The following is a 19581-nucleotide window of genomic DNA, read 5'->3' as shown; positions in this document are numbered from 1 at the left end:
TATGTTGGAGGCAAAGTGAACCAGAACCTTGACATTTTCAGACCTTTAAGAACAAACTTGCAAATACCACTTAGCCACTTAGTCTGTATTCTCCACGGGTGTTGCGGTGATAAAAGGAAGACCTACAGCCAATGAAAACAGAACCACGATGAGAAGTGAGCGTTGGGCCGTCTACTAGGTTTGCTCACTGTTTCCCAGACACGGAGATTTAATTTGTACCTTAGTAACGTCTTCTCATTGCAAATACAATGGGCGATTTGGGCTGCCACCATACAGTTGGAATTTCGAACACCAGAAACTACTGTATCAGAGCAACCCTTTTTAGGAAAAAACAAAACAAAACAAAACAAAACAGCAGCATCTCCTGGGAAAAATCATCTTAATGAAATAGTCAATCAAAATCACTTTCCAGGGACAGGGTTTAGCTCAAGTGGCAGATCGCCTGCTTAACATACCAGAGGGCCTGGGTTCAATCCCCAGTACCACCTCTAAAAATAAATAAATCTAAGTACCTCCCTCCACCGCCACCAAAATAAAAAAAAATTAAATAATACAATAACAAATAAATATTAAAAAAAAAAAGAAGAGGCAAATTTTAGGGAGAAGGTAGAGCTCATGTGGTAAAGTGCATGCTTAGCATGCACGAGGTCCTGGGTTCAATCCCCAGGACCTCCGTTAACAACCACCCCAAAATATAAAATCTGTTTCTAATTGAGGATCACTTCAGAGCTACGAGGGTTTAAAAATCACTGGATTCAAACTTCTTTTCTAGAGGAACGCAGCCAGCGCCGTGGGGCTGCGTTTCCTCAGGCGGCGCGGAGGGCAGCCTGACCCGGGGTCCTTGGAGCGGGCGCCGTGGCCACGCCCCCTTCCTGGGGGCGGGCCCCGCTTTGTTCCAGTGGCTTCCAGAGAGGACCTACGCCGAGGAGGAGCGGAGCGCGGTGAGCGCTCTGTGTTCTCCAGGGCTTTCAGCGAACGTGGAGTGGCTCCTGGGGCCCCATGCACACGGAGTCACAGGAAAAGGGGTGTTGGAGTCTTCGAGGCCATGGGTACTGTTAGAAAAGGCAGGCCCCGCGAACGACCCCACGAAGCGGCGGCGGGCGGCAGCGGCGGCGACGGGCGACGGGCGGCGGCGGCGACGGGCGGCGGCGGCGGCGGCGGCGGCGGCGGCACCCAGCGCGCTGCTGGCATCGCTGAAAGGAACAAGGGCCCGGTTCCCGCCGCGCGGAGCAGGAGCGCTTCCTGACGTGTCGGGGAAGTGGTCGGAGAAAGACGGAAGGCAGAGTCTCAGGTAAGGCGCCAGCCTGCCGCGGCCAGAGGCGGGCGGCGGCGGCGGGCTGCGGCGGCGGCGGCGGCGGCGGCGGCGGCGGCGGCGGCGGCGGCGGCGGCGGGCGGCGGCGGCGGGCGGCGGGCGGCGGCGGCGGCGGGCGGCGGGCGGCGGGCGGCGGCGGTGGCGGCAGCACCCAGCGCGCTGCTGGCATCGCTGTGAAGGAGCAAGGGCCCGGTTCCCGCCGCGCGGAGCGGGAGCGCTTCCTGACGTGTCGGGGAAGTGGTCGTAGAAAGAGGGAAGGCAGAGGCTCCGGTAAGGCGCCAGCCTGCCGCGGCCAGAGGCGGGCGGCGGCGGCGGCGGTGGGCGGCGGCGGCGGCGGCGGCGGGCGGCGGCGGCGGCGGCGGCGGGCGGCGGCGGCGGCGGCGGCGGGCGGCGGCGGCCAGCGCGCTGCTGGCATCGCTGTGAAGGAGCAAGGGCCCGGTTCCCGCCGCGCGGAGCGGGAGCGTTTCCTGACGTGTCGGGGAAGTGGTCGGAGAAAGAGGGAAGGCAGAGGCTCCGGTAAGGCGCCAGCCTGCCGCGGCCAGAGGCGGGCGGCGGCGGCGGCGGGCGGCGGCGGCCAGCGCGCTGCTGGCATCGCTGTGAAGGAGCAAGGGCCCGGTTCCCGCCGCGCGGAGCGGGAGCGCTTCCTGACGTGTCGGGGAAGTGGTCGTAGAAAGAGGGAAGGCAGAGGCTCCGGTAAGGCGCCAGCCTGCCGCGGCCAGAGGCGGGCGGCGGCGGCGGCGGCGGGCTGCGGCGGCGGCGGCGGCGGGCGGCGGCGGCGGCGGCGGCGGCGGGCGGCGGCGGCGGCGGCGGCGGCGGGCGGCGGCGGCCAGCGCGCTGCTGGCATCGCTGTGAAGGAGCAAGGGCCCGGTTCCTGCCGCGCGGAGCGGGAGCGCTTCCTGACGTGTCGGGGAAGTGGGGCGGGCTGCGGCGGCGGCGGCGGGCGGCGGGCGGCGGCGGCGGGCGGCGGCGGGCGGCGGCGGGCGGCGGCGGCGGCGGGCGGCGGCGGCGGGCGGTGGTGGCGGCGGCGGCGGGCGGCGGCGGCGGCGGCACCCAGCGCGCTGCTGGCATCGCTGAAAGGAGCAAGGGCCCGGTTCCCGCCGCGCGGAGCGGGAGCGCTTCCTGACATGTGTCGGGGGAGTGGTCGGAGAAAGAGGGAAGGCAGAGTCTCCGGTAAGGCGCCAGCCTGCCGCGGCCAGAGGCGGGCTGCGTGAGAGCCGAGGGGAAGGAGCCAGCCCCGTGGAAACCCACTCCTGTGAATCATGGCCCGATGGGTGTAAAGAAAGAAAAGACTTGCGAGGGGCGGCCGAAGAGCCCTGTTTCCGGAGGTGCCGTTCCCGAGGAAGCCTGAGTCAGCGGTCGTCGCCTGGAGCTGGCCTTCCCGGACGGACGAGGGGACAGAGCACCGTGAGAACCAGGGCCCGGTAAGGTTCCGTCCCCAGGGGGCTCAGAGCCGGGAGAGCGGGGCGGAGGGGGCTGAGGAGCAGGCGGGGCAGGATCATGAAAGATCTGCTGTATACTTGGCTGCTTGCTCTTTGCCAAAGTTATGAGGGGTGACAAACTTTCTGAAAAGGGCCGGATAGTAAATATTTCAGACCTAGCAGGGAACATACATTTCTGTCAAATATTTCTTTTTTATTTTTATTTTTTTACGGTTCTTTAATTGAAGTAGAGTTGATTTACAGTGTTGTGATAATTTCTAGTGTACAGCATAGTGATTCGGATATATATATTCTTTTTTTGTATTCTTTTCCATTATGGTTTATTACAAGATTTTGAATTTAGTACTCTTGCTCTGCAGTGGACCTTGTTGCTTATCTACTTTATATATAGTAGTTTGTATCTGCAAATCTCGAACTCCTAATTTATTTCTCCCTTCCCCCTTTCGTAACCATAAGTTTGTTTTCTATGTGAGCCTGTTTCTGTTTTATAAACAAGTTCACTTGTCATATTTTAGATTCCACATATAAGTGATAGCATATATTTTTCTTTGACTTCACTTAGTATAGATAATCTCTGGGCCCATCTATGTTGCTGCAGATGGCATTATTTCCTTCTTTTTTATGGCTGAGTAGTATTCCAGTATTATTATTTTTATTTTTATTTTTATTTTTACAGATCTTTAAACACATTAAACCCATTTGTCACTTGCAGGCTGGATTTGGTCCACAGGTCAGCTTGCTGACCGCTGTAGAGAGTGGGAGGCATTGTAGACATTTAAATAGGAAAGGACGTTATCAGATTTGTGCATTGGAAAGCGTACTCTGGTGGCAAGCAGTGTAGCAGAGATTTGGTGGGGCTGAGGTGTAGGGAGAGTTAGGTCAGAAGGGATGTGTAGAAGAAGACTCTAATCATGATGGTCCAGGGAGAAATAATGAGGGCCAGGACCAGGGTGGTGGCAGTGATGCCAGTGACTTCTTCATAGCTGGGCTGGATCACACATGGAGGAGTGAACGGGCATGTCGTAGTGCTACCTTTCTCTCTTCCTCCTTCCCAACTCCAGGACACATCTTCTTGTCCACCTAGGGTGTGAGTGACAAGCAGAGGAAGGATACCTTAGCTTAAGTCCTGCTGTGTCCAGGCATAGCTTCACCCTGGGGCACAGCTTCACCCTGGGGGACATGCCCATCCCTTTCCTGTGGCCCCCACATGCCAGGTTCTCCCTCCAGCTGGTGGCAGCCATGAGAGGGCAGCTCCCATCCCTCCTGCCCCCTCCTCAGGCTTCACACTGGGCTATGCCTAGTCTCCTCTTCTTTGAGACCAAAGTCTCATTTTTCTCTTGAAAATAAGCATTTCCCCAGAATATCTCACTGTATGTGCCACCTCCACTTTATTCTAATTGCCCTCAGTGCCAGGCAGCTCAAGCCTGACACTTCTCACCCCGCTTCTTCTGTTTACTTCCAAGAAGAGTTTCCTGTTTCAGGTGTAAAAGATAGGACTAGGGCAGAGGGACCCCGGGCAGGGTGGAATCATGTCTTATCCTTTTGCTCGGTGCCAATGACAATGGCCCTTCTCGTGGGAACCGGGCTGTCTCCCAGCAGACAATTTGTGTACGTGGTCTTTGCATGTTTTTTGTCACTTAGATTTCTGAAGCTCCTCACTGATATGGGTCCCTTTTATCCCAGGCCCCATCTCGCCTCCCCTTATCTGCTAGTCCTCCTTTCTCTGTAAGTGCCTCTTTCATCTCTTCAGGGTTAGCTTTCTCCCCCAGGACATGAACACATTGTTTCCAGATTTTCTCGCTGCCCCCAGGGTAGAACTCTTGCCCTTTTTGCTTGTGTTTCCTTCTCAAATACTTTCTTGCAATTTCTTGCATTACGTTTTAAATGGTGAGTTGCTCATTCTGGTCAGATTTGTTTTCAAATACTTCAAATATCTGTGACAACAGGTTACGTTTTCACTTTTCCCTTTTCTGCTTTTTTACTTGATAAAACTTTGCTGTTGTCTTTGGAGCTACCAGTGGCTCCCCTTCAGCAGTGCTTGGTAGGGGTGCAGGCCTCATTGTATTTACTCTGGTCCTTGTTTATGTAACTTAGTTTTGAGCATTAGCACCCTCACTGATAGATCACTGAGCAATGTTTCCACAGAGGATGTCTTCTTCTTTTGCACAGCTGCTTTAGTCAGTGGCTCTGCTCTCTGGGCTTTTCTTTATTATTATTAAACTCATGAAGCAGAGCTGTTACATTTAGCGCAAGTGCCCTCTATTGTAGCTGAAGACATTCCCCTGTTCTGGATTCTTTGGATGTCGCCTACCTCCCCTGTTCCAGAATCAACCTCAGGACAGAACACATTTTCTTGATTGCTTCCTGATGGAGACTGGATTTAAGGGGTAGAATCAGAGGAGCTGTGGTTTTTGCAGGCTGAGAATCCAGAAACGGGTTCTCTTTCTCCATCCATGTGAAGCTGGGTCAGGCAGGAGGAGGCTGTAAGCGGCCTGTCTCTCCCCTCCCAACCTCTGGAGCTGACGCTGGGCTGGATCATGGTGGGCTGTGGGCCAGGAAGTACAGCTCTGGCTTTCCCTGAACTTTCCTTGTCCTGCTGAAAGATTGGGTTTGGGGCCTGCTGATTAGGGTCTGTGGTTTTGCTGGTGATTTTTCTTTTCCAGGAAAGACCTCCAAGCTAAGGAGAAAATGTGAACACTAGCTTTGCTTGGATATGGTACTTTTCAGTGAAAATCACAGCATTTCATCTTAGTATTTGCACCCTTTGCTCCCTCAGCCCCAGAGCAGCCCCTGCCTAAATTTCAGGCGTTCCCCAGGACAGCTGAGCCCCTGGGCACCCAGTGTGGGAATCTGAGACACAGCCTGTGGGCTGCTTAGAAGACAGGGAAAAGGTATCCTGGGGCTTTGTAGCTTCAGAACTCTCTGCAGGGCTGCAGGGGTTTAAATTGAAAATCCAGTCCCTTACAGGACAATATGCATTTCAAGCAGAAAGGGGATTTCAGAGATCATCAAATTAATGTCTGTTTCATAGATGTGGAAATAGAAACCCAGAGGGATTAAGTTGTTCGAGGTCATATGTTGGATGACCCCCAGAGCAGGACTTGAAACCTAGGTCTCCTAACTCCCAACCTAGTGTTTTTCTCGTGGAGGCATTCATATAGCATGTTTATATTTTGGTTTTTTAAATTATTATTTTTTATTGGAGCATAGTTGCTGTACAGTATTATATAAGTTATAGGTGTACACTATAGTTATTAACAGTTTTTAAAGGTTATACTCCACTTACAGTTATTTTAAAATATTGGCCTCTATTCCCGTGGTGTACATATATCCTTGTGGCTTATTTTATGTCTGATAGTTTGTACTTCTTAGTCCCCTACCCCTGTATTGCCCTCCGCCTTTCCTCTCCCCATCGGTAACCACTAGTTTGTTCTTTGTATCTGTGAGTCTGCATTTTTGTTATATTCACTAGTTTGTTGTATTTTTTAGATTGCATATGTAGGTGATACCATGTAGTATTTGTCTCATATACTGATGTTTAGATTGGCCCCTCTTTTTGTTCATGGAATAATTCATTTGTCTCTGTACTTTTTTTGGGGACTATCCCCTATATCCTGTTGCTGTTCCAGACATCAGCTGTGACATCTTTGTGAGCTCACTTGTCATTAGCTGTATTTAGTGGTGTTTCTGGTTTTATAGGTAAATTGAAGCACTAGAACCATAGTCTTTCCCAATTAGAACTTTTCATAATGGGAAAATGTAATTTAAAAAAGGTTTACATTTTAGTTCTAGTTCTATTAGAAACTGCCCAATTTCAGATGCATTTCCAGGGGGCTTTCTTTCCCTGTTTACTGAGAAACATAAACTGTGCTGGGGGCATGATGGTCCTTGAGCTGTAGCTGTCAGGGTCTTCGCTGTCTACCCTCTGAATGGCATGCTGTCTCTTGGGCTGCACGGAATGATCGAGGTGAGGTTGCCAGTGGGCGACCTGCTGGTCTGAAGCTGTTCCCTCCCACCTGCCTACTTTCAAGGGCTGTCCCAGATCACAAGAGCGTATCAGCCATCTGCTGGTCTAATCTGCTTCTATTCTGAGTTTAGGGAAACAAACAGAAGGCAGAAGGCGTAGGACCTGCAACGGAAGGCAATATTTTGGGTGGTGTCATAGTTAGGGGGTTGAGTTTACTATGAGTTAAAAGGCGACATGCAGGGCTAGCTGCTCACTCACCATCGTGCAGTCTTGGCCTAAAGGCCTTTTCCTTGCCCGGTGCTGCATATGAAGGCATTTGCCCTTGGAGCATCAGGGACTTGGGTTTCCTGGGGTTGGCTCCTGGGATGTGGAGGTGCATGAGAAGCTAGCTGAAAGCCTAATGAATGGAGTTCAGGAATTTTCAGGAATACATGTTCAATATGCCACTTTGGTTGAAAAATGAATAAATACAGCTTGTGGGAATGAATGAAGCCGTTAGCAGAGCGTTTCTCTGTTGGCAGAGAATTTGCAGCGTATTTGTGCTTGGAGCTTTTGGGAAATAACAGAAACAAGGAGCGCCTTGTTAAGCACCCAGAACATGCTGGGATACTTTCTGTGTATCACACTAGCCTCTGCTTCACCACTCTGGATGCAGCACACAGATTGTTTCATTTCCAGTTTGTTGTTGTTTTTAACTCGACCTAGTCCTTTGATTTGATTTTAGACCTCAGTTTCATGGCCAAAGCGTACATCCTGGAGGAATAGTTACCTTTTCTTTCCCTAAAACAAGGACAACAACAGTATACTGGCTGCATCTTGTATTTATAAAGTGACATTTCCACATCTGCCCTGTGTATTTCTGTTAGTCAAGTGGTTGTAAAGAAGGGAAAGATAAAAATGAAAGAAACGGGAGTAATTTAAGGAAAGAATAACTTCCTTTTTATTAGGTTGAACATGAAACCAGGTATCATACTTGTATAAATACTATGGAAAACATTTAACCTATTCATACAGGTTAAGTAACTAGCTGATAAGCTTTGTAGGAAAAGTCTGTTTAAATGCTCTCGTTAAACCATGCCAGGCAATTTTTCAGATTCTCAGATACATAACCATTAGGAAGCTGAGGGACAGAAAGAATTTCTGGTAGACAGATACACTTGTTCATTGTAGAAATTGTTGCTACTTTATATATCAGAGAGTGCAAAGCAAGTCAAAAAGTCAAAATAACAAGGTTTAGATGGAAGCCTTAATGATACAATTTAGTCTTCGGTGAAGGCAAAGGTAAATTCCTTCAGCTGTTGGCTAGAGGGAATCGAAGTGCAGGATATTTTAGGTTGGTCTCTGTCTATAAATAATACGTGAAATGATTAGACAGCAAAGGCTGAGGGGCCTGGGGAATGCAAACAGAACTTCTGGGAGACTGGCCAAACTGTGTATTAGGATAAAATTTAGCAGTGTTACATTTGTAGATTTCATCTTTGAGTGGCGTGATCTTATAGTTTATCCGCCAACCAGGAAACTTTGAGAGTGGAAGTGGACAGTTTTAATAACTATGGCAGAACAGTGTGTGCAACCCAGGACCAGCATGGGACACCCAGCACGTGTGGTCACCTTTACTTTGAACCTTCCTTTATAGTGAATAATTTAAACACAGGGAATTAAATAGGCCATTATCTTTTTTTGGAGGGGCTAGGAGATCTTATGTACAATTTAAAGGGCTTGTACTGTTTCTGTTGTATCGAAGAAAAAATGTTTGTAAAACCATCAGACCATAAAAAATGTATAACTTAATGTTATGTTATACATATTATATTATAAAATGTTAAAACCTTACTTGCATTTCCCAAGAAGTGAAAGACTGAATACAACCTCATCCCCCACAGACAACCATTATTGCCTTTTTATCTACCAGTGTGGATTTTTCTTTATTAGGGAATCTATCGTCTATCTACATACCTACCTGTCTGTCTACCTTCCCATCTATATTTTAACATAAAAGGGATCCTGCTCTACAAGTTGTTTAATAGCCTGATTTTTAGTCACTTTAATATTGTTAACTTGTTAATATTATTAATAGTATGGCTATCTTTCCTTTCAATAAATGTTATTCTTAGTAGCTGTATAGTTTTTCATTAATTCAAAAAGTATTGGAATTTATTTAACCAGTCCCCTATTTATGTACATTTGTTTCCAATGTAGTATAAACAATACTATGTTAAATGTTTGGGGCATATATACATTTTTTATACTTATTTGATTATTTCCTTAGAACTTATTCCTAGAAGTGAAATTGCTGGATCAGAGAGCATACACACACACACACACAATATTATATATACCCATAATATATATACATATATGTAAATATTATATTTATATGTATTTTTCCAAGCATTAGTAATTAATTTCCCATTTAGTATGATTTTGTAAATTTACCCATCCACCCTAAGAGAGTAAGAATTCCTGTTTAATCATATCAGGGCTAACAGTGGATATTAATAATTAAAAATTTTTTTGCCAATCTGAAAGATACAAAAGAGCATTTTGATTTAATACCCGTTTCTGTGATTATTAGTGTCAAGTGAAACATCTTTGAAACTGTTTATTGGACATCAGCATTTCTTATGTCAATTGCTTGTATCAGTCCTTCAGGCATGTCTGATTTTCACAGGCCTCAAAGAAAAGAATGCAAATCACAGCCCTTTAAGTCAGTTCTTCTCCGCATGTCCTGCTTATTAGCATCATCACCTGCTCAGAGTTGGCCTTCACGTCTCTCAACTTCTCCATCCACTTGGACACCCAGTTATGGTTTAACTTCTGAAATGTTTCTCAGATAGGTTCCTCTTCTCCATTTCTTCAATCACTGATCTAGTCCAGCATCCTTTCTTACTTTACTTTTGTCGGCTCTGAACTGATAACCAAAGGCCACGGATTCTAATGCATCCGGAGGCAGAGCCCTGAGGCCAGGGGTCATTTCCCCAGGTCCCATAAAAGTCATCATGATTGGACTGGCTGGGCTATTACTCATCTTTGTATCGCTGGTGCCTGACACATAGTAAGTACTTGACAAACAAAGGATGGAATTGCTTTTCTCGTCTCTGGTTATTCTCATCTTCTAGATTGTTATCAGAATTCTCTCTTCAAAACACGAACATGATTGCCATTCTGTCCTCTTAAGAATTGTTGCTTGTGCCCCATTTACTGTAGCTGGATTTCTCAATCACAGTACTGTTTACATTTGTTCCAGATAGTTCTTTAAAGTAGGGGGATGTCCTTTGCCCTGTAGGGTGTTTAGCAGCATCCTTGGCCTCTACCTACAGATGTCAGTGGTACTCCTCCCCCGCTTTGGTGTAACAACCAAAAATGGCTCCAGACATTGACAAATGTTCCCTGGGAGACGGGAGTGCTGTGCCATATCACCCCTGGTTGAGAACCACAGGCCTGTGGGAAGAAGCTAGCACTGAGCATGTGTGTCATTGTGCTCTGCTACCTTTCCAGCCTTATGTACTGCCTCCCCTGAGCTTCCTGGCACATGCCGATCCCTTAACCCCTGTGCAGCTTGTCATGTGCTGGATTGTCAGCCCTTCAGCGGTGAGCGAGCCCAACTGCCACAATAGACAGGCAAATGCGTGTTGGATCAGATGTGACAGAAGTTTACTTTTGTTATAGCACTGTAGGGTTGAACATGGGGAAGCAGCCTTCCATCTGTCAGTCCTTCAGAACCTAGAGGGGCTGAGGCTCTGCCATCCTTGATACACAGCTTCCAAGACAGCTCTGGGGATCATCTCCATCCAACCTGACAAAAGAAGAAAAGAACACTGGGGAGTCCATGAAAGAGATACTTATGGCCAGGATTGAAAATGGTACACATGCCCTCCACTCCCATTCAGTTGGCTTGAACTCAGTCACATGGCCACCCTTAAGTGCAAGGGAGGCTGGGACATGTAGTCTAGCAGATCGTGGATTTTCAGATCTACCAACACTTTCTGCCACAATCAGCTTATCAGTTCAGCAGAACCTTGACGGCCCAGCTCAACTCATAATTATGAATTATGATCTCCCCATGATCTGTTTTATACAGTTTGCATATACTAGTGTACATTATAGTATGATTGGCATGGCATAAAAATCATTTTTTCTCATTAACAACTAGGATAGTTCCTGGTACATGGTGGGTATATATCTGTTGAAAAAAAGCAAATGGATGATATTGATTTATATAGTGTTTCATGGGAATGCCTACGCCACTCACTGAGGTTTTTTGTTTTCTGATCTCTGTTCCAGGAATCTGAAATACTACTACAGTTGTCTCACTAATAAAAAGGTGAGACAAGCTGATTTGCAATTTCTGGCAGAAAATTCAGCATCACTTGAGGCCTAGGAAAAGTGGAATGAAAGTCTGTCTTTCCTGCATGCTTCTTCTCCTGGTCTCCCCAGACCCCTTGTGCTATCTACAGACCACTTTTCCACCAGCTCCCCCATACTGTCCCCAGCCCCCTTCCATCCAGTTCCTGGGGCTCAATGACTTAATCCTCCTACCAGAGATTTGCATTTAAAAAGGAGTGATTGTTAATCCTGAGGAATCATTGACTGATGAGTTAGTTATATTGGAAAAGAGCTTGGGATCCTGATTCTGAAAGGCTACCTTTTTTTTTTTTAATCTACATTTGTAATTTGGCATGTTCCTAGGAAACACAAGCAATAGTTAAAGGGAGAAAAATGCCTACCATGTATAATTCTAGAAAGATTTTTTACAAATGGGAATTTGTACCTTAGAAGTAAACAAGTCTTCTTTTGAACACTGGCTGTGTAATTGCCTAGGTAAGCAGGAGTCAGGCCCTATGTGCCTGTGATGCCTGCCATTCTTACTAACTAAAATGGGGTTGGAATGGAAACATTTCTTCAATGAAAGTTCAGGAGATTTGAGCACCCATGTAAGGCTGTAACCAGGCCAGAATTTCCTTTCTGAGGCCAAGCAGAATCTGGTCCAAAAACATGAGCACAACAGGACTGTTTCTGGTCATTTTTCTCAAATCCACCAGAGGGTTCCCACCAAATTTTCCGACAAACTTAGCCTGTATACTGCATCTGCAGGACAAGGGAGCATTTATGTAAAGTGTACCCCCCAACCCCAAGTTACTTTGATAGTTGCAACCCTCACTTTGTTCTCTGCTCGGATTGACATCTGAGAAGGGAGACCACAACTGCATACCATTTTATAGATCCATGTGATTAAAACCAGTTCTCCCTATAGGTCACATTGTGTATGAGAGGCACGGTTTTTGTCAAGAGACCAGCTACCAGCAGTAAGGGTGTTGATGCTATTGCTAGTAAGAAATTAGTAACTAGATCCTAGGTCTGTTTTAAGCCAGCTTTATAATTATACTGCTTCTGCAGTAAACCAGAACTTTGAGCCAAGGGTAAGTTAGAAATTCTAGATCTGTATTCTTCTTCTCTCTTTCTTTAATGTTCATCTTTGCTGTCTCTCCATCTTCTGCCTTCAAACATATAATTTTCCTCCATTCCTCCCTCACCCCTGGCTCCTTGTTTCTGTGACCCTCTGTCACAAAAGGACAGATGCATTCTGTTCCCCCTCATTCTGGGGGATCACAGGCAACAGTCAAGGCTGTGTATGAACACATCTAATTCTGAAATGTTTGCCACTTTTTGAGGGTGTCACCAGCTCAGGCTCCTAGTTTGCCTCTGGGATTGGAGGTTAAACTGGGGCCTTATCCTGTGTGCCCATGCAGTAACCTGTCTTCAAAGACTAGGACTACACTGGAAATGACTTTCTCCATCTCTTGAGCTCTTCCTGGTTCTGTAAACTTTTTGTACTCAGAGCTCTTTTGATATAGAAAGTTTTGTTAAATACTAAAAGTGAAAACCAGGGCTTCCCTGGGGAAAATTTTGTATCTCACTTTTCCATCATATTCTTTCTCCCAATTTTCTGCCTAAACCCTCCTCTCTGTCTCTCTCTCTTTTTTTTTTTTTTGTGTGTGATTGTTTTTCTACTATTTTAAGCTTCATTTTGGGATGGTTAAAAAACAAAACAAAACAGCACCTCTCGTAAGTACACCCTGAAAGCCTAAGTTTTCACTTCAGCTGAAAATCATCCAAACCACATTCATCTCAGCTGAACGCTCCTCCAGCTGGCCTCGTTCTGCCAAAGACCCTTTTTCATACCTGACCAAATTTCTTTAGAGTATGGCTAGAATTATTATCTTTAAGAGATCACTGTCACGAAATTCCAGATCGTTCTTTTGCATGGCCAGAGAGGTTCCTTTATAACTAAACTTGATAGCGTTTTTTCCTCCAGAATTGCTTTCTTCCTTCTTTGTTTCTTCCTTTACTCTTTCTCAGTCCACCTTTGCACTCCTCCCAGGTAGCCTGATCAGCACTTAGTCTGTCTTTCCATCTCCGTGTGTCTCTGTCTCACTTGTCCTAATCCTCAGCCGCCCGTGGTACAGAGGGGCAGCCAAAGTTTCCTTCAGAGACAGCTGTTTCCCATTTCAGGCATCTCAGCTTTGTGCCTCTGTTGATTGTCTTCTCACCTCTAGGTTCGGTCTGACTTGTAGCGAAAACATAACTAACCATTTTTGCTAAGACCTCCAGGACCAGCACCTGAGCTGTCAGCTGCAGGCCCTCTGCGAGAGCATCCTGCTATGCAGATGCCACCGAAGTCCCCATAAGACACACACCACCCCCCGACCTGGGGGGAAATTAAGGCAATTTCACTAAGGCCCACTGGTGAGGAAAATTGGTTGATCGAGTTATTTCTAAATGGCTTTTCAAATCTTCTCATTATTCTGGGCAAGGGAGTTAGATTGTCAGGGCCTGGTCCCTTGCCCGCAGATAAAGCCAAATCCACAGGAATCCTGTGAGTGGAGAGGCTTGGAGGCTATTCCTTGGAAAAAAACCACAAGGCCCAGCTCAGCAAGGCTGTCTCTTGGTGCTGAATGCAACCAATTCTTGCCTGTTTTAAGTGAAAACATCCTGGGATGGGGAAGTGTATTTTGAGAGTGGAATGTTTTGTAGTTCCTTGTACTTGGGGGACAGCATGGTGTGTTAATAAATGAGAGTGCTCCTTAAAAGTCTGCTCCTTTCGGCTCCCAGGCTGTGTCTGCTCAGGGAGCCCAGTGATAAAGATCATTAATATTTTTTTCTGTAAGTAACTGAATCAAAGGGAAGCTTCCTTATCTTCATTGTCTGAATGCCAAGTTAGGTTGCATACTTATTAACTCTTTGATAGTCTCAGCTGGCAGAGAGCCTTTTGCATAAATGCACATGTGTATTTATATGGACACGCATATATACACATATATACGTATGCACACAAATATATAGGGAAGTTGTAAATATACAGCCTTTCCCTTTTATATATATAAAAATGAAATCTTGTATATGTCCATCTGCCTGCATATTTAACCTGGCTCCATCATATCTATACAATGGTGGATGTGTCATGTAATGTCTCTACATCCAGTTTGTCCATCTGTGAAATAAAGTAGTTGAGGTTTTTGTTTTTAAGCTGGTGTCTTTGGTAGAGCAGTTCTTCCACTGTAATCCAGCACAGTTCTGGGCTTATGGTGACGCTCAGGGCAAAATGACATGCTGGTGTGTAACAGGAAATATCCACTTCCTAATGTTGTGTTGAGTCCTAACATTCCATTATTCTGATATTTTTAGGGAGTTCTGTCGGGTCCTGGCAGCGAGAGGAGGGAAATGATCATCAGATCCTCATGCATACATATTCTAAGAGTCAAGATAGAATACTGGGGATGGCAACTCAGCTGGCTTTACAAACAAGACCCGGTCAGGTGAGCTTCCTCTTTTCCTGGAGACCTAGGTTGGCCTGTTAGGTTAAAGGCAGTGGACAGACTTCATCTGGCTTGACAGTGAGACTTTCGACTCAGTCTTGGGCAACATACTTATCAATAAACCTCAGTGACAGGCCCCTTCGCCTCAAACCCAGGTTGCTGTGTTCACTGACCCCTGTGCACCATCAGCATCTTCAGACACACGGCTGTTAGCTCACACATCTTCAATGTCACTCTCCACTTTAAAATCCAAGAGTGGCCTCTCAATTGCCTTTCTGACGATTTTCAGGGCCCTCAGCTTAGCATTCAGGCTTCACTGGGTTTTTGGTCATCTTTTCCTTCCGGCTTTATCTCTAGGACAGACCCATCTCTCCAGTGAAAAGTCTTCTAGTTGTTTCACTCCTCCCTTTGACACTCCCGCTCCACCCTACATTAGTTCTGTGCTAGGGTTGCTGTGTGGCAAAGCTGGAACACTTCTCATGCAAAGCCAGTGTCTCCTCTGCCCCATCCTGACCTCCCCTTTGAAGCCCAGATCGGGACCTGCCCCCTCCATTGAGGTGTCCCTGGTGGGCTTGCAGCAAGGGAACCTGCCTTCCTTGGATTTGTCCACCTTGGATTTGTCAAGGCATTTGTAGTCTGCATGACACTGTTCGCCCTTGTCCTCAAAACCTGGTCCCTTCAGAGCCCTCCTGGAGGAGCCTGGCAGAACCTGGAGGGTGTTGGAGGGACCCAGGGTGGGAATAAGAGGCTGGAGCCCGAGATGGCTGGGAGGGCTTAGAAGAAGTAGAGCTGCTTCACTTGAAGGAGAAAAAACAGAAGCTAATTTCATGAAAGTCTAAATATGTGATTAAGTATCCAGTCTGCATGTCCACTAACAGTGAGGGTAGGAAAACAGACGTGGTGTGCGAGGGGAGGCCATGAAACTTCCTCAGCGGCAGTGTCTTTAAGGTTGGCTCTGATGGTGTTGGTCAGGCCAGAGACAGAAACTGGAAAATGTGCCTCACTCTCGTGGTCCATTGTAGCCTAGAGACTTAAAGCTTTTTAAATGTCAGGCGGATATTTGACTTGAAAAAGTGAAAATTAAAAATCAAAAACACTGGTATTTAGAAGTCATTTTCATAATCCGAAAATTTTCCTGTGTTTCTCTTAAGCTGGGAAATGGAAGCAGTCTTCAAATTTGCATAGTTAACAGATCTTGTGTGAGTGTATAGTTGTTTATGGAATTAGTTATAAAAATGGAGAAGTAGAAGGACTGGACAAAGTTAAGATCTTTTATTATTAGAAATCACCTGTTTTCACTTGGGTTTTCTCTAACTTGACCATCAGGCAAATGACAGTCTTTGTAACCAGAGGGTAAGTTGGGCTGTGGGTGTCATTTCAAAGTTATTCCCCCTTCCTTTCCCTCTGCTTGTCTCTAGTCAAGGGTCATTGACCTAAGTCTTCCGTCTCTGGCAGGGGTCCTTCTAACCCATCGGGCTGGATTCTTGGGTAAAGTTTTTCTCCATCTCAGTTACTTTGCTTCCTTTTTACAGGGAGCTCTCCTCTGAGATCTAAGACAATCTATAGCAATTTATGAGAAACAAAGAAAGTAGGCGAGGATGCTAAACTATTTTAAATGGGGGTGGGGTCTGAAACAGTGAATCTGTCAGAATATCTGGCCTCTGCTGTGTCTGAGAGCTGGGACGAGGCGCAGCTTCTAGGTGTGCGAGGAGGGACATGTGAGCTTGCTCTGTGGAACTGGTCTTCACACCATCTGATCAGCGTCCCCAATGCTGACTGCATCCCCGGGTCACCTGAGCTCCTCTTGAATGAAGCAGATGACTGGGCCTTACTTAAATGATTTAACAGGTCCCCAGCAAGTCCAGTGCCTTACAGGTGTCCTGACAGCCTGGACCCAAACAGCACAGACAGCCATTGGCCCAGGTCCCTGATACTCAGTGGGTTTCTTTGTTCCTCTTCCCGCCAAATGCACTTACATTTTTCAAAGGACTTCAAGACAAGAACCTGGTTAATCCTGACTCCAGTACATTCACTGGAGAAGAATAAAGGGGAAATTTACAAAAATGAGAAAGCTTCAGAATAAGACTACATTAATTATTTTGGAGACGGTTTTTCCTTCTTGTACAATTTTCAGAGGGATTTTGTAACACACGTGCACACACAGGGAGATGAGTAAACAGAAAAGAAAAGATTGACTTTTATTACTTGCTGGTTTAAACTTAAAATTTTTTTCTTTATATTTTGAGTTCTCCTTTTTTCCCCTTAGAAGATATCAAGCTGTTTTCAGGAAGAATAGGTGTTTGGTTTGGGGGGACGATGAAAAGCATGACATCACCATGCTATTTTGATAGAATGAGAGAAATATGCCAGTTTTACGGCAGCTTCATTTGGTTCTGTGTACAGAGGAGCTGAATTGTGTCTTTTTTGAATTTGGCTTCACTTGGGGCTGCAGCTCTTCATGGGAAGGATAACATTTATTCAGAGCTAATTTGTAAACTTCATTTTCAGTGTAAGGTCTGGAATCTAAACTGCTGTTCTGTCCTTACAGGCGGCAGCCCAGAGGCTCTGTGAGCATTTCAAAGAGGGTCAGATTTTCAGAATTCTGCCATTGGGCCCCAGTCTCCCCCAGCCCCCACTTGTCTGCTTGATTCTGGGTCAACTGTAGGCTATCAGTTTGGAAAGCAAATCCTTAACCTGGACTTTTTGTTGCTGATAAAGGCTCTGTGGATGGCAAAGCGGCAACTTACTTATTTAGAATTTGTAGTGGAATCTTTTTCTGCTCGTACCTCATTGTCAGCAACCCCTGTCCTGCCCCCTTCCACGCCGAGGTTTTGAAATGTTTCCCCTGAACATTAATATGTTTATAACATTTCTCAAATGGAAGTCCTCACTCCTCATAAACATTCAGCTTTTTGAAAGGAATCACCCTCCCCACCTCTCCATTCCTGGAGACCAAAGCACACTTTCTGTGTGTTGTGGAAAAGGCTGCCAATTACAGCTGTAATGCTGTTTTCTAAACAAACTCAGATATCATTGTTTTATTGTTAAAAGAAGGATTTCACTCCAAGGTCCCTAGCCTATATATGGGTCTCTGATAGATGGTGCTTTTTTGGCAGGCTGGAGATAAGTCCGGGTCAAGGAAACAGCTTTCATTTGTCTCTGTAAGTCTCTCTCAGCCTGGCCTTATCATTTCATTATTTCCTTTCCTGTTATCTTCAAACATTCCCTCAAAGCAGAGCTTGACAAGAGCAGGAAAGTTGTCAAAGGTCTGGCAAGGAGGTGGTTTTCCTTCATGTTTGAAAATGGTCGCTTTCCTCCCCTGACCCCCACCCCGACCTCTCTTCTTCATTACCTGCTCTCTCTCTACAAAGCTGATGGAAAAAAATTCAGAAATCCTTTCCCTCTTTAAAGTAGGTCCTCTAAGAGGTATCTGATCAGCTCACTGTCAGCCTGTTTCCTCTGATCAGCTTAAATATGTCCACTTGAAATTCACAACTGCCAAAACCAGCATGCAGATTGAAAGCAAGGGGAGCATTTGAGAAGAATTTATGAATGTGTCCACCCAGGATTATCTGGGATGCTGAAATCCCTGGGACAGTGCTAGGTCCACAAACCCTTTCTTCTTGGTTAAATTAGTTTTTCCCACTAACAGGAGGAGGAATTCCCTTTCCATAAGCTGATTTCTTTTCCATCCCCCTCTTCCACCACTAAAATGTAAACTCGATTCCTGGGTCCTTAGCAGGAGACTGTTTGTGACTGAGGGTCCCTATAAGCAAGCCCGTACTGAACATCTTGGTACAAACGAACCTTTTAACCTCTCATTGATGGCTTTCTGTCTAATTTTATACAGGAACAAAAAGCCCAAACAAAAGTAAGGCATGTTATCTCAGGTCGACAGGGGCAGGAAGTTCGTTTCTGCACTGTGGCCCCCAGGTTCTTTTATGAGATTTTCCTGCTCTGTCTTCAGAAAGGGGCAGCTTTCTTAATCATTAGCCCCTGACAAGAGTGTGTCCATTTCTGCAAAATTAATAAGAGATAGCATTTTTCTTCCTTCTAAATGGCCCATGTCGGTAATTAACATCACCTTTCATTACTCAAGTTGAAAGCTGCCTTCTCTGGCTCCCCTGACCTTGCCCTGGCTTTGTTAAACTGTGGCCTCCAGCCTGTGAGAGACCTAAATGCAGAAGAAGCACCCAGGACCCTCACTGAGGTGCCTTGAAAGAATCATTCAGCAAGTATTTATTGAGTGCCTACTGCATGGAGCTACCAAGTTGAATCAGACAGAGACCCTTGTGGAAAGGAAACTGGGGCAAGAGGTAAAGTGGGGTTGTTTAAAGTCACCTTAATGCTACAGAAACTGATGGCTGCCAGGAACAGAAGCAGATCCAATGAAGGCAGAACAGGATGGAGAGATGGCTGGGGTAGGAGTTTTATGGTGGAGGTGACCTTCGAGGGGGACATGCAGATGTTGGAGTTCATTGCATTAAAAAGGGATGTAAAGGTTCAAATGATTTTTCCTTGCACTTTTTGTGTTTTTTTTTTTTTAGAGAAAAGGAGAAAGAGTACTTTCATAGAGAATATATAATTTTTTTCCTCTTTGGTGGGTTTTTTTCCCAGTATATTTAGCCAATGAGCTGTTGACATTTTAGTAATGACACTACTGTCTAGTTTACCCAGCTCCCCAGACAGTGTGTAAAATGTTTTCCTGTCCATTTTTCCCATCAGGTGTGTGCCCCAGGAGGATTCTTGGTCTCAGAGATGGAAATGTCACTTGGGGTGAGTTAAGATACATTTTATGTCATTCACATCTTTAATGGTGAACTCCATGCTTTAAAGAGCCACCAAGAAAAAACCAAATAAGAGGAGGTAGGTTGAAAAAATTATGGTACATCATGGGATGAGATCTCATTGCAACCAAGATGGTGAGGATTTTTAACTGTGTATGACAAAGCAAAAGTGGCATGTTCTCATTTTTGTGAAGAATATGACTATGTACATTGAGAAGTGGTTATTGATGGGTGATGGAAAAATGCATGATTTAAGTTG

The 19581-nt window shown here is 46.0% G+C and overlaps 1 long non-coding RNA gene across 1 annotated transcript; it reads left to right on the top strand.

Annotated features, from left to right (window-relative positions):
* Positions 1-2411: 2411 nt before the first annotated feature.
* LOC140689226 (uncharacterized) lies at positions 2412-19311 on the top strand. The gene is made up of 3 exons (XR_012064108.1): positions 2412-2733; positions 14405-14535; positions 19261-19311. It is a non-coding gene; the product is annotated as an uncharacterized lncRNA (long non-coding RNA).
* The last annotated feature ends 270 nt before the right edge of the window (positions 19312-19581 follow it).

Source organism: Vicugna pacos, chromosome 3, assembly GCF_048564905.1.
Source record: "Vicugna pacos chromosome 3, VicPac4, whole genome shotgun sequence".
NCBI classification, from domain to species: Eukaryota; Metazoa; Chordata; class Mammalia; order Artiodactyla; family Camelidae; genus Vicugna; species Vicugna pacos.
The sequence above is the reverse complement of the archived record's forward strand: the minus strand, read 5'-3'. Positions and strand labels throughout refer to the sequence as shown.